Genomic DNA, 12,993 nt, shown 5'->3' on the forward strand with positions numbered 1-12,993 from the left:
TCAGTTTATGCTGCTTTGCCCTTTCATGGGACCTGTGAGTGCTTCACAGGGTCGTTACCATTCCTAGAACCATTTAATGCTTCAATTCTCCCAAACTCCAGAGAACTGACTTTCTTCCTCAAAGCCCCTTCAGATAAGCCCCTAACCCCCACAGCACCGCTGCTACCTTTGGGTATCAATTCTAACTTGCCACCATATGACCTCCTGAAGGAATTTGCCTTTGAATGAACCACAACTGCAGGTAACTGTGGGGTAACCCAATAGCATGGGGGCCAGCAGGATTGGTGGTCAAAGAATTCACCTGAGGCAGAACAAAGGAGACAAAGTTACTGAATACAATGCAGGGCAGCAGCACAGCAAAGGAGAGACTGTCTACCATGAGGTGGTGATGAGAGGCTGCAACTATAGGGTGCAGTGAGGCAGTATGGGGATCTATGGAATTTTCTCTTTTTTATTACTGTGCCTGGTTTTAAGTAGCCCATCGGTAAGTGAGGGCCTGTGGCCTAATGAGCCTCTTTGCATCCGGGTCCATATTCACTGTGGGCCCTCTTCCCTTGCTCAAGTGTCCACTGTTGAAGCCTGTTGCCTAAAAGCAGCCTCTATAATAATTAAATCTGGCTGTACTCTACCTAAACCTACTTCTTTATAGTATGGTCATTTAATAATTTGACAGTTCTTGAGTGTATGTACAGTATGTAAATAATTACTTAAATCTATAGTTTCGTGTTATTTATAGCAACCATTTTTGAAAGTCCCTTATGATCCAGGCACTATGCTAATTTCTTAACCTTCATTAGTTTTGATCCTTACCACAATTGACCTATGGGCAATTCAGTCATTTACCAAGGTTATAGTTGTATTATCAAATAGAAATATAATGTGAGTCACAAAGTTTCACTTATAATGAGAAGTTTTAAATTTCATAGGTAATTTAAAATCTTCTAGAGCTTATTAAAATGTATAAAAAGAAAAATTAATTTTAACATGTTTTAACTCAACATATCTAAAAGATTATTTTTAAAACCAATATAAAACTTGATGAGCTATTTTACATTTTTTACACTAAGTTTTCAAATATGCAGTGTGTATTTTTCATGGACAGCACATTGCAATGCGGACTAGATGATGAAAACTTCAGCTAAATAGTTCTACCTCATCATTACTAATCATCAGGGACATGTAAATCAAAACCACAAGGAGATATCACCTCACACCTGTTAGAGTGGCTATTATCAAAAAGACAAGAGATAAAAGGTATTGACAAGGATATGCACTGTTGGTGGGAAAGTAAATTGGTATAGCCACTACAAAAATGGGATGGAAGTTCCTCAAAAAATTAAAAATAGAACTACCATGCGATCCATTAATTCCACTACTGGGTATATACCCGAAGAAAACAAAACCTAATTTGAAAAATTATTATTATTAGTATTATTAAAGCATCATTTACAATAGATAAGATATGCAAGCAAGCTAAGTGTCTATGAGTGGATGAATGGATAAAGAAGATGTGGTATATATACAACGGACCATTATTCAACCATAAAAAAGAAGGATATCTTGTCATTTGCCACAACATGGACAGACTTTGAGGGCATTATGCTAAGTGAAATAAGTCAGAGAAAGACACTGCATGATCTCGTTTATATGGGATATCTTAAAGAAAAACAAAAATAAAGATGAACTCAGAGATACAGAGAACAGATTGGTTGGTGGTTGCCAGTGACAGGGGTCGAGAGTGGGCAAAATGAGTAAAGGTGGCCAAAAGGTACAAATTTCCAGTTATAAAACAAATAAGTCCTGGGGATGTCATGTACAGCATTGTGACTATAGTCAGTAATACCATATTGTAAGTAGATCTCATCACAAGTAGAAAAATTGTAACTACAGGTGGGAGATGGATGTGAACTAGAATTATAGGGGTAATCATTTCCCAGTATATACAAATATCAAATCATTATATTGTATGCCTGAAACTAATATAATCTTATATGTCGATTATATCTCAATAGAAACCAACCGACCAAAACCAAAAAACAAATAAATAAAGAATTCTGCCCATGCTTAGGCCAATGGAATTTTTGGTCTTTGCTTTTGTTTCTTTATGGACTAGGAGAGGAAACACAATGGCCTTGGTATTCTAGAAGGGGAAGAAAAGATATACAAAGCACATACTAATATACTGAGATATAATATTACCGCTCTATCTGTTGTTGCCACTTTTACCAGAGCTCCTCTGCTGTGCACTGAGGCCAAGCAGAAGTTAACTAAAGCCTGGCCAGCCAGTGGGTAATTATGATTCAATAAGGCCTTGCTTAGTCAGTGAGGTTGCCTCAGGAAGGAGCCCAGCTCTTTATAGCTATGTCTGAGATGCTGTACTCTTTCATGGAATTTTGTTAAACTTCGTATTTAAGGAAACAATCAACAAAACTAAAAGGCAGCCGACGGATTGGGAAAAGATATTTGCAAATGACATATCGGATAAAGGGTTAATATCCAAAAATGTATAAAGAACTTAGCAAACTCAACACCTGAAAAACAAATAATCCAGTGAAAAAATGGGCAGAAGACATGAATAGAGACTTTTCCAAAGAAGACATCCAGATGGCCAACAGACACATGAAAAGACACTCAACCTCACTCATCATCAGGGAAATACAAATCAAAACACATTGAGATACCACCTCACACCTGCCAGAATGGCCAACATTAACAACTCAGGCAACAACAGATGTCGGCAAGGATGCAGAGAAAGAGGATCTCTTTTGCACTGCTGATGGGAATGCAAACTGGGGCAGCCCCTTTGGAAAACAGTATGGAGGTTCCTCAAAAAATTAAAAACAGAACTACCCTACAACCCAGCAATTACACTACTAGGAATTTACCCAAGAGATATAGAAATGCTGATTCATAGGGACACACATACCCCTGTGTTTATAGCAGTGCTATCAACAATAGCCAAATTATGGAAAGAGCCCAAATGTCCATTGACAGATGAATGGATAAAGAAGATGTTGTATATATATACAATGGAGTGTTACTTGGCAATCCAAAAGAATGATATCCTGCCATTTGCAGCAACGTGGATGGAACTGGAGGGTATTATGCTAAGTGAAATAAGTCAGAGAAAGACAGATATCATATCCACTCCTATGTGGAACTTGAGAAACTTAACATCATGGGGGAAGGGAAGGGTAAAAAAATAGTTACAAACAGAGAGGGAGGGAGGCAAACCATAAGAGACTCTTAAATACAGAGAACAAACTGAAGGTTGATGGGGAGGGGGGGTAGGGAGAGGGGAAAATGGATGATGGGCATTGAGGTGGGCACTTGTTGGGATAAGCACTGGGTGTTGTATGTAAGAGATGAATCACGGGAATCTACCCCCAAAACCAAGAGCACACTGTATACACTGTATATTAGCCAACTTAACAATAAATTATATTTTAAAAAAACCCAGAGGTATTAAAAAAATTTTTTTAAGTAAGTTTCATACCTCATATGGAACCCAACAAGGTGGTTGAAGTCACGACCCTATGATCAAGACCTGAGCTGAGATCAAGAGTCAGACACTTAACCAATTGAGCCATCCAGGTGCCCCTAAATTTTATTTTTATCAAGATATAATTTACACACAGTAAAATTCATCCTTTTCAGCGCATGGTCCTATGAGTTATCATAAGCACCACCCCAATTAAGACACATAATATCTCCTCCCCAAATTCTCATGCCCCTGTGCAGATAATCCCTAACCCCACTCATGCCTCTAGCAATTAGTTCAGTTTTTCTGCCTATTCCAGAAAGTCCTAAAAACATATTTATAGAGGACTGTAGAGCAGCCATTTGATTCTGCCTCTTTCACTCAACATCATGCTTTTGAGATTTATCCATTTACTACTGCTTAATATTCCGCAGTATGGATATGTTACATTTTTTTTAGCCGTTTATTAGCTGAAAGATATCTGGATTGTTCTAGCTTTACAGATCACAAATAAAACTGTTATAAACATTTGTATACAAAACCTAGAGGCATTTTTATTTGAACTGTATAAGTTTTATAATTACACAGTACTTCAACCACATGCTATGTTGGCCTCCCCAAGATGTTAAATCATATACATGTACACACACACACACACACACACACACACAATATTTAAATAACATAAATAGCCAGGGCACCTGGGTGACTCAGTTGGTTAAGTGTCCAACTTCAGCTCAGGTCATGATCTCACAGTTCTTGAGTTAGAGCCCTGCATCAGGCTCACTGCTGTCAAAGCGGAGCCCGACACTGTCCCCCTCTTTCTCTATCCTTCCTGGACTCTCTCTCTCTCTCTCTCTCTCTCTCAAACATCAAAAAATACACAATATAAGTAGCCATATATACTTGCTACTTTAAAAAATGTAAAATTAGTCAAATATTTTCAGTTGTTGACTCCTGGAACATCCAGTTCAGGATCAACAAGAGCTATCCATTTGAGATATTGAGCTTATGTTTCCCCCCATATATTCTCTTACTGACTGGTATTCACACACAGCAGTAATATAATAAATATTTCCCTTTGTTTTTGTTCCACATCACACTGACCTTATTTGCTAACCCCCTGCACTGCTCTGGACTGGGGCTGAGATCTTCAATCGTTGGCAACATGATGATTTACAACTGCCTGTCAGTGTGCCCAAGAAGTAAAGAAAAATGAGATCCTTCTGAAAATGTTATTTTGCTATTGACCAGGAAACTCTTGGTACATCTGGTGGATTTCACTTTTACTACTTGCCATTGAATTCAGAGATCCAGATTTCCAATCTTTCCCAGAATCCTAAAAAGAATGGCCTTGACAAGTGCTATGATCTCAACTGTCATGCTAGACAACTGGCTAGGACAAAGATTAAAGCTTCCCCATTGGCTGCATGGTTAAGTATCTTAGTTTTGCTCTAGAAGAGAAGCTGGCAATTGAGTTAAAATGAGCATGCTTTGCAAACTTCACACCTTGTATGTGACATCTGTAAAGCATGGACTCCAAGTTATTGGATATTTCTTGATGGCTAAAAATAATTCTTTTGCCTTGCCTTCTTGATGCTTACCATATTATTTCCTGACTGTTTAAGGGAGGAGGAAGATTTATCAGAGAAGAGCCTTTTCTTCTTTTATTTCTATACCCAAGGACTGGGTTTCTTGTTGCACACTTTCAAGTATCAGAAGGCTGAAACTCTGGGGTGCCTGGGTGCCTCAGTTGGTTAATAATCTGGCTCTTGATTTCAACTCAGGTCATGATCTCACAGTGCACGGGCATCAGGCTCTGTGCTGACAGTGCAGAGCCTACTTGGGGTTTTCTCTCCCTCTCTCTCTGTCCCTCCTTCACTTGTGTGTGTGTGTGCGTATGTGCACACACAAACACACACTCTCTCTCTCCCTCAAAATAAATAAACATTAAAAAAAAAGAAGAAGGCTGAAGCTCTGTGATTATGAGTGAATCAGATTTGAGGTTAAGTGTCCAGAAAAAAATGGGGAAAAAAACCCGTAAACAGCAATAATAATTGATGTCATTTATTGATCGTGTGCTACTCGGCTGATACTGTGCAGAGTCCTATATATTCATTACAGTATTTATTACTCGCAGAAATAACCCCATATAGTAAATGCTTTTATATTACCCCCTTTTTGTAGATGAAAACACTGAAGCTTACAGAGGTCAATGGCTTGCTTAAGATGACACAGCCAGTATATGGCAGAGCTGGGTTTGGAATATAGTTGCATTGACTCCAAATTTATGCTTATTAATGACTAACCTTTAATTGCCTCTAGGTCTGTCCAATATCCCCTGACTCTTTCATCTGTTGGTAATAGTGGAATTGATATGGCCTATATGCTGGACTGAATAATTGGATTTTCTTAAGCGATTATTCACGGACCTGTGCCCCATGATGCCTTCTGTGGAGTCCATTTGTTATCTACTCCATATTTTCCCAACGTATTGCTTAATGATACTTCATTTATCTCCAGATATTAGAAAGACCATGGAGGACAGGGTTTTTTTTTAGATTAAGTTTTCATAGCTAACTGTCTTTTGGATACACAGGTGGCATTTGATTTCTGAAGCTACCTTAGGTTGGATGCGGAAGTGCAAAGGAGCCAGAGAAAGGAAGGTTAAGTGTACAGGCTGAGAGCTTTGATGGGCCAGCAGCCATAACGATATGATGTAAAACCTCAGTTGCTTCCCAACTAAAATTTGAGTGAATATCATCCTTTATTTTACAGATGAGGAAACAGAAGCTCAGAAAGATGAAGAAACTTGTCCAAGGTCCCTTGGCAAATAAGCAGTGGGGGGCTTAATTTAGACTTGTTTCTTTTTTAAAAATTTCAGACTTTCCCTTCATTGAGCTGCTTCCTGAATTGGAGAAAGGATACGGACCCTAATTTCTTTGTGCCGTTTACTGCCAGGGTGGTGGTGACAGTGTGAAGGCAGCTCCTTAAGCACACTGAAAGGTCTATCTTTCTGAGATAAGAGAACATTGGGAACCGGTTGTGCTTTTACTTTGGCCGAAGCGGGACGACATCAATGTCCCGTCTCAACAGAAGAGGCAAAATGGGCCAGTAGGAGGTGGGTGCAAATGAGTAAATCTAGATGTGTCCAGGCGGTATCGCTCCTACGTAACGTCGATGAAATTATATCTGGAAGTATACGTTTTAAGTGTGGATTAGGTTCTCAGAACTAACTGGGAAGAAGAAAATTGCAAAGAGACAAAATTATCCCTAAAAATTCCTGAGTAAGGAGACATGGAGACCGAACAATTGTCTTAAGCGTTTTCTCAGGCTGATGATGTTCCAATGTTAGAACAGATTGCTGTGTCTTCAGTGGAGCACGAGGTGAGAAGCTGGTTTGTGGGAAGGTGTCATGTGGCATGACCACCACTTCTCTTGAAGCGTCTGTAAGATGTGTACACGAGGAGAAACCCCATATGCATCTCTCCCGGGCTCAACTCATGATGGGGCAGAGTCAACACACTACTGCCATCTTCCTTTCTGCTGTGTCCCAACATCTTGCCTGCAAGGCTGATGCTTGGGGGCAGAATCAGGTATGCAAGACATGTATTGTGTGGAGCAGGAACGACAGAACAACCTAAGACTTATTTCCATAGATGCATCAGGAAGGATTTTTAGCAGCCTGGATAGTAAAAAGGGCAGAGATAGCAAAAGACACCTCTCCTCTCTTAAATGGGTGGTATGGATCGGGAGATGTCTTTTTACCTACGACCAAAGACTGCAGAAGGGAAGGAGAGAGAACAAAAAAGAGCCAAACCAGATATTTTCCAGAGTAATTTTCTTAACATTTTATTGTTTAAAGGAAAAAGAAATTCCTCCACCAAGAATAGAGAACTTACAATGAATATATGAACGTGTCAAAAGAGATTTTTTGTGGTCACTTAAGTAATTTATGTGTTACATGGATAACCAAAGCATACAACTTTACAAGGTATTTACTATTTGTGGATTTTCCCTCCCCATTTTATTGAATTGGTTTATTGAATTAGTTGCACTCACAAAGAACTGCTATGTGCTACTGAGATGCTTGAATTCGTTGAGCATTTATGGGGGATCTTTTTTATATTAGTGATTAATGTCTGGATTCAAATGCTATCAAGAGTTAATGTAAAGGGGCGCCTGGGTGGCTCAGTCCGTTAAGCCTCCCACTTCGGCTCAGGTCATGATCTCGCAGTCCGTGAGTTCGAGCCCCACGTGGGGCTCTGTGCTGACAGCTCAGAGCCTGGAGCCTGTTTCAGATTCTGTGTCTCCCTCTCTCTCTGACCCTCCCCCGTTCATGCTCTCTCTCTCTCTCTCTCTCTCTCTCTCTCTCTCTCTGTCAAAAATAAATAAATGTTGAGAAAAAAAAAATTAAAAAAAATACTAGAAAAAAACAGTTAATGTAAGTTTTTTAAAAGCCTTGAAAGACATATTTCAAGAGGAGGCAGGGCTGAGAGGAAATACCTTGGCTCTCCCTCCTGCTGTGCTATCTCATCTTCTCTGTGGCTTTGGTTCAATCTCTGGCCATCTAGGCCGTCATTTATTTATATATTTTTTTAATGTTTATTTTTGACAGAGAGTGAGAGAGACAGAGCATGAGTGGGGGAGGGGCAAGAGAGGGAGACACAGAATCGGAAGCAGGTTCCAGGCTCTGAGCTGTCAGCCCAGAGCCCGACGTGGGGCTCGAACTCACAAACTGCCAGATCATGACCTGAGCCGAAGTCGGATGGTTGAGACTGACTCAGCCACCCAGATGCCCCGGCCTTCATTTATTTATAAACAAAATGATCATTTTGTACCAAATGACCAGAATCCTTTCCAGGTATAGCACTATCTTTCTTGGTTACATTTTGAAGTCTGGGGCTACCCATTTCAAGTCACATTTGAATATGCCATTTGAAAAAGCATTACAACTTCTTTTTTTTGTTTGTTCAGAAATACTTTTTCCACACTCTGCCAGTAGAATTGCTTGAGGGCAGATCTCTCAAATGAGGCTCCGATGGGAGAAGAGAAGGGGAAGGAAGATTTGAGCTTCACAGATTGAAAGCAGCTATTCCCCCAGCAGGCCATGCACGCAGGGAAGAGAAAAACTGCAGGGCGGAATTTAAACTAAGTGTTGGGTAGCATTTCTTGGTTTGGAAAGTGGAGCGAGGGCACAAAAATATTATTTTTAAAAACCTCTCAGCATTTCCAAAAGTGAATCCCTTGAAAAGTTAACAGGTACTTCTTACCTACTTCAGGTTTTGATTCAGCCCAAGGATATTTCATGGTCCAACATATTTGGAAACTGAGGTTGAAGTCTTTCTTTACTACAGAACTTCCGAGAGACGATAATACGTTAACGCATATTATGATTCTGCAAGCAAGAAGAAACACCCCAAGAAACTTAGAACTTCCAAAACTTCTTTGACCATGGAATATTTTCTATAATGTATTCTCAGAACTAGTGTTCCCTGGAACACAATTTGAAAATATGTTTCAGGGGCGCCTGGGTGGCGCAGTCGGTTAAGCGTCCGACTTCAGCCAGGTCACGATCTCACGGTCCGGGAGTTCGAGCCCCGCGTCGGGCTCTGGGCGATGGCTCAGAGCCTGGAGCCTGTTTCCGATTCTGTGTCTCCCTCTCTCTCTGCCCCTCCCCCGTTCATGCTCTCTCTCTGTCCCAAAAATAAATAAACGTTGAAAAAAAAAAAAAAAAAGAAAATATGTTTCAGCTGTCCAGTATTAGCCAGTACAGAAAACTCGATTCCTGTAATCGGGTGTAATGGGAGAGAAAACTGTGATCTAATTAGGTTGCCATTTGAAATATCAATGACTCGGAATGCTGGGTAAGTATAATTCTTGCCACCTTCCTTCATTTGCTGAGCAATTCAAGTGACCAAAACAAGTGACCAAAAAGTAAGCTTATCCTCTCTCACAGGACCCAGCCATTATTGCTATATTGGTTCAAAACATTTATCTGCTCCCCATTGTTTTTAAAAGTAAGACCTTTAACAAGATCTTCAAGGCCCTGTGTGGTCTGGCCTGCCCTGCACTTCAGCTTGGTTTAATGCCATCTACTGCACACACGTTTCCGGGGGCTGTATAACAAGTTACCACAAAGTGATGGTAGGGCCATATTCCCTCTGAAGCCCTTGCCTCTTCCAGCTTCTGGTGGACCCAGGTGTTCCTTGCCTCACGGCAGCCTAACGCCAAGTCCTGCCTTTGTCCTCACATGGCCATCTTCTCTCTGTGTGCCTGTTTCCAACTCTTATATAGACACCAGTCACAGGGAACCTGCGTGGTTCAATCGATTAAGCGTCTGACTTCTGCTCAGGTGATGATCTCGCAGTCCGTGACTTTGAGCCCACCCTGGGCTCTGTGCTGACAGCTCAGAGCCTGGAGGTGCTTGGGATTCTGTGTCTCCCCCTCTTTCTGCCCCTCCCTGCTTGTGCTCTCTCTCTCTCTCTCTTCCTCCCTTTCTCTCAAAAATAAACAAACATTAAAAAAAAAAAAGATACCAGTCACATTGGATTAAGGAACCACTCTACACCAGTGTGACCTCACACTAACCACTTCCATCTTCAATGACCCTATTTCCAAGTAAGGCCACATTTTGAGGTATTGGAGGTTAGGAATCAACACATTTTTTTGAAGGATACAATCCAACCCAGAACTATACCCTTGCTCTCTCCTTCATCAACTTCTTTAATTGCCTAGATCTCTCCCCCAAGCTCCTCATCCCAAGACAAATAAGTACTCCTCCTTTTGTTATTCCACCTTACTCCACCGAACAATTTCACCACCTCTGACCTTTCTGACAGGGTCGTTTCTCCATCTTCTAGCATCTCACAATGTATTCCAGGCACTGAGCTCACTGGTAATTTTATATGATGTCTGTAACTATTGTCTTCACATTTGTCTTCTCCATTTTCCCTTTTCATGGACAGGTGCTACGTCAGTTTCGCATTCAGGTGTATCCCTAGCACTTAGCATAGTTCCTGGCCCAGCTTAAAACAAACTGTGCCTTAATATTTTTAGAACAATATTTTAAAATAGACAAATGAATCACTAGATCAATCAATGAAATTAAAACCTTTCTGAACAAATGTTCCAGAAAGGCATCTCTGCTACCTTTTCATGACTGCCAAAAGACACGTAGCCTAGGGCGGAAAGGGAGGGGAACAGAAACTCCCTGTGTGGCATGTTCCTCCTCACTCATGGCGGGTTGTGCCTGTGAAATTTTGCAGTTGCTCTGAAACTCCTGTCATTGTGAAAGCTGACTCTTGCAAAACAATGTAACGATCATCGCGCTGCTGACTCTGAGTGCAAGATCATTTATGTAGCCGCTTTGTGGAGTGTGTATGTTCTTCCCCTGACAGGTGCTTGAAAAGAGAGTCTGTGCCATTTTCATTCAGCCAATCTCAGAGGAGAACTGAGCTCTCTGCCTGATTGCAAAGCTGGCTTTGCCTTCAAAGCCTGAAAGAGCAGCAGGTGTCTCTAGCGTCAGCCTGGCAGAAGCAGGGAGCACGTTACCTTCCTCCGTTAGAAAGTCTTATCCGAAGTGGGATGCTGCATCTAGTTTCATGAGAATAATCGGACATTGCTAGCCACAGATCCAAGGAGCATGTTAAATACAGTGAAAATCCTCCAAGAAAGTTTGGTTTGGGAACAAGGGTTTCATGGTTCTCCTGGTGGTTGAAAAAGTTTATAGCAGGGAAAGGATTCCCTGCAAATAACAACTGGCTTTCTTCTGTTCTCCTCTCTATTGAATACCCTTCTCTAAAATCTTAGCCCTGTTCCTTTTGTTTCCCTTTTATTTAATCTAGACCCATGTTTCTCAAACTGTGGCCCACTGACAATGGAATCACCTAAAAAGAGCATGGACAAATCCTTATTTCTCCCCAGGCTTACTTAGACTTTCCAAGGTAGGACAGAGGAGTACTTACTTTTTTTTCATTAAAAATTAAAAAAATATGTATTTATTATTTTTTGAGAGAGAGAGACAGAGTGTAAGTGGGGGAGGGGCAGACAGAGAGGGAGACACAGAACCCAAAGCAGGCTCCAGGTTCTGAGCTGTCAGCACAGAGCCTGATGCAGGGCCTGAACTCACGGACTGCAAGATCATGACCTGAGCAGAAGTGAGATGCTTAACCGACTGAGCCACCCAGGTGCCCCGAGGAATCCTTATTTCAAACAAAATCTATGGGGGAATTCTTACGTACCCTAACATTCAAGTACCACTTGCTTAGATTGGCAATCTATGGTAAGAGTTCTCCAATGAACATTCATAAATAAATCCCAATAGAAAAATCACATAATATTTAGGTTTTATGTTATTTAATTATTTAAATATTACTGTTTCAGCTAAAACTTTTTGAATGTAACAGAGATGTATGTACATTTAGATTCAAAAAAGCATGAAAAGTGTAATGGCAATCATCTCGTGTACTATGCCTCCCCTTGTGTGAACAGCAGAGCAGATGGGCCATTGATCTTGACTACAGCTGATGGCACTAGAAGCACATGACCTGAGCTGGGCCAATCAGATTCTCTATTTTACAAAATCGAAATTAGCCCCAAGAATAGGATTAGGAGGTGATGCAGATCTAGGGCTGTGGCTGGACTTGGAGTCATGGCTGTCATCTTGTCTAACTGCATGGTGGAGTAGAGGAAGTGTTAGAAGGAAGACAGAATGAAGTTGACATGCATTCATGAGAGGAAGCACTGGTCTTTCAGGGAGGAAATTTAGTTACTGGTCGTCCAGTTCTAGGTACCAGCTCCTATTGGCAATGCACAGTATTTTCTGGTAAAGAAATGACATTTAGTTTTTGGACTCTTGTCATCCTTATAACAAAGGTTATTGTCAATAAAAATGCAGAAGGTACTCAGTGATGAACGATGCAGAGAGACTATGGAGGAGTATCACTTTTCATTGAGATTTTTTACTCAATGATATGTTCCAGGACATGGGTCAGCCTGACACATATTTACATGTTCTGACTCAATATTAATTTTCTTCTATAATGTGTTCTGATCTGGTTTCTCCTGTCATATTATCTGACAACGCTACTATTCTTAAAAGTGGATTTGCAATCAGGGACCAGAGTAAGTGGATATAACCTTTGACTACTTTATGGCATTGTCACCTAAGGGAAAATGACTCATAGGAAACATTTGTCACTAACAAGATTACACATTTTAATAAACATTCTTGAGTATGTTTTATGTACCAGCACATCTTCGTTATACAGATTTATCTGAATTAGGTCATCTTTGGTATCCTTCTAAATGAAATCACAAAACAATCCCCATAACTCAGTGTGGTGTGAATCATGAGAATCTACAAAAAAGAGAGCTCTTGAGAAAAAGAAAAAAAGTTCATCAGAAAGGAAAACTCTGAGAGGCCAGAATTGAAAGACAAGTGATGATCGTCTCGTCTCTCTTAATCCTGTATCAGGAAATTTCCTAATTATTGTCTGTAGCATTTTAGA

At 40.6% G+C, this 12,993-nt stretch overlaps 1 long non-coding RNA gene across 1 annotated transcript in view; it reads right to left on the reverse strand.

The window, feature by feature from the left end:
• Nucleotides 1-12,993, reverse strand: part of LOC123605813 — an 81,483-nt gene that overhangs the window by 8,968 nt on the left and 59,522 nt on the right. The window contains exon 4 of the long non-coding RNA XR_006715901.1: nucleotides 8,755-8,879. This is a non-coding gene — a long non-coding RNA (uncharacterized LOC123605813). The remainder of the gene's footprint in view (nucleotides 1-8,754; nucleotides 8,880-12,993) is intronic.

Source organism: Leopardus geoffroyi, chromosome A2, assembly GCF_018350155.1.
Source record: "Leopardus geoffroyi isolate Oge1 chromosome A2, O.geoffroyi_Oge1_pat1.0, whole genome shotgun sequence".
NCBI lineage: Eukaryota > Metazoa > Chordata > Mammalia > Carnivora > Felidae > Leopardus > Leopardus geoffroyi.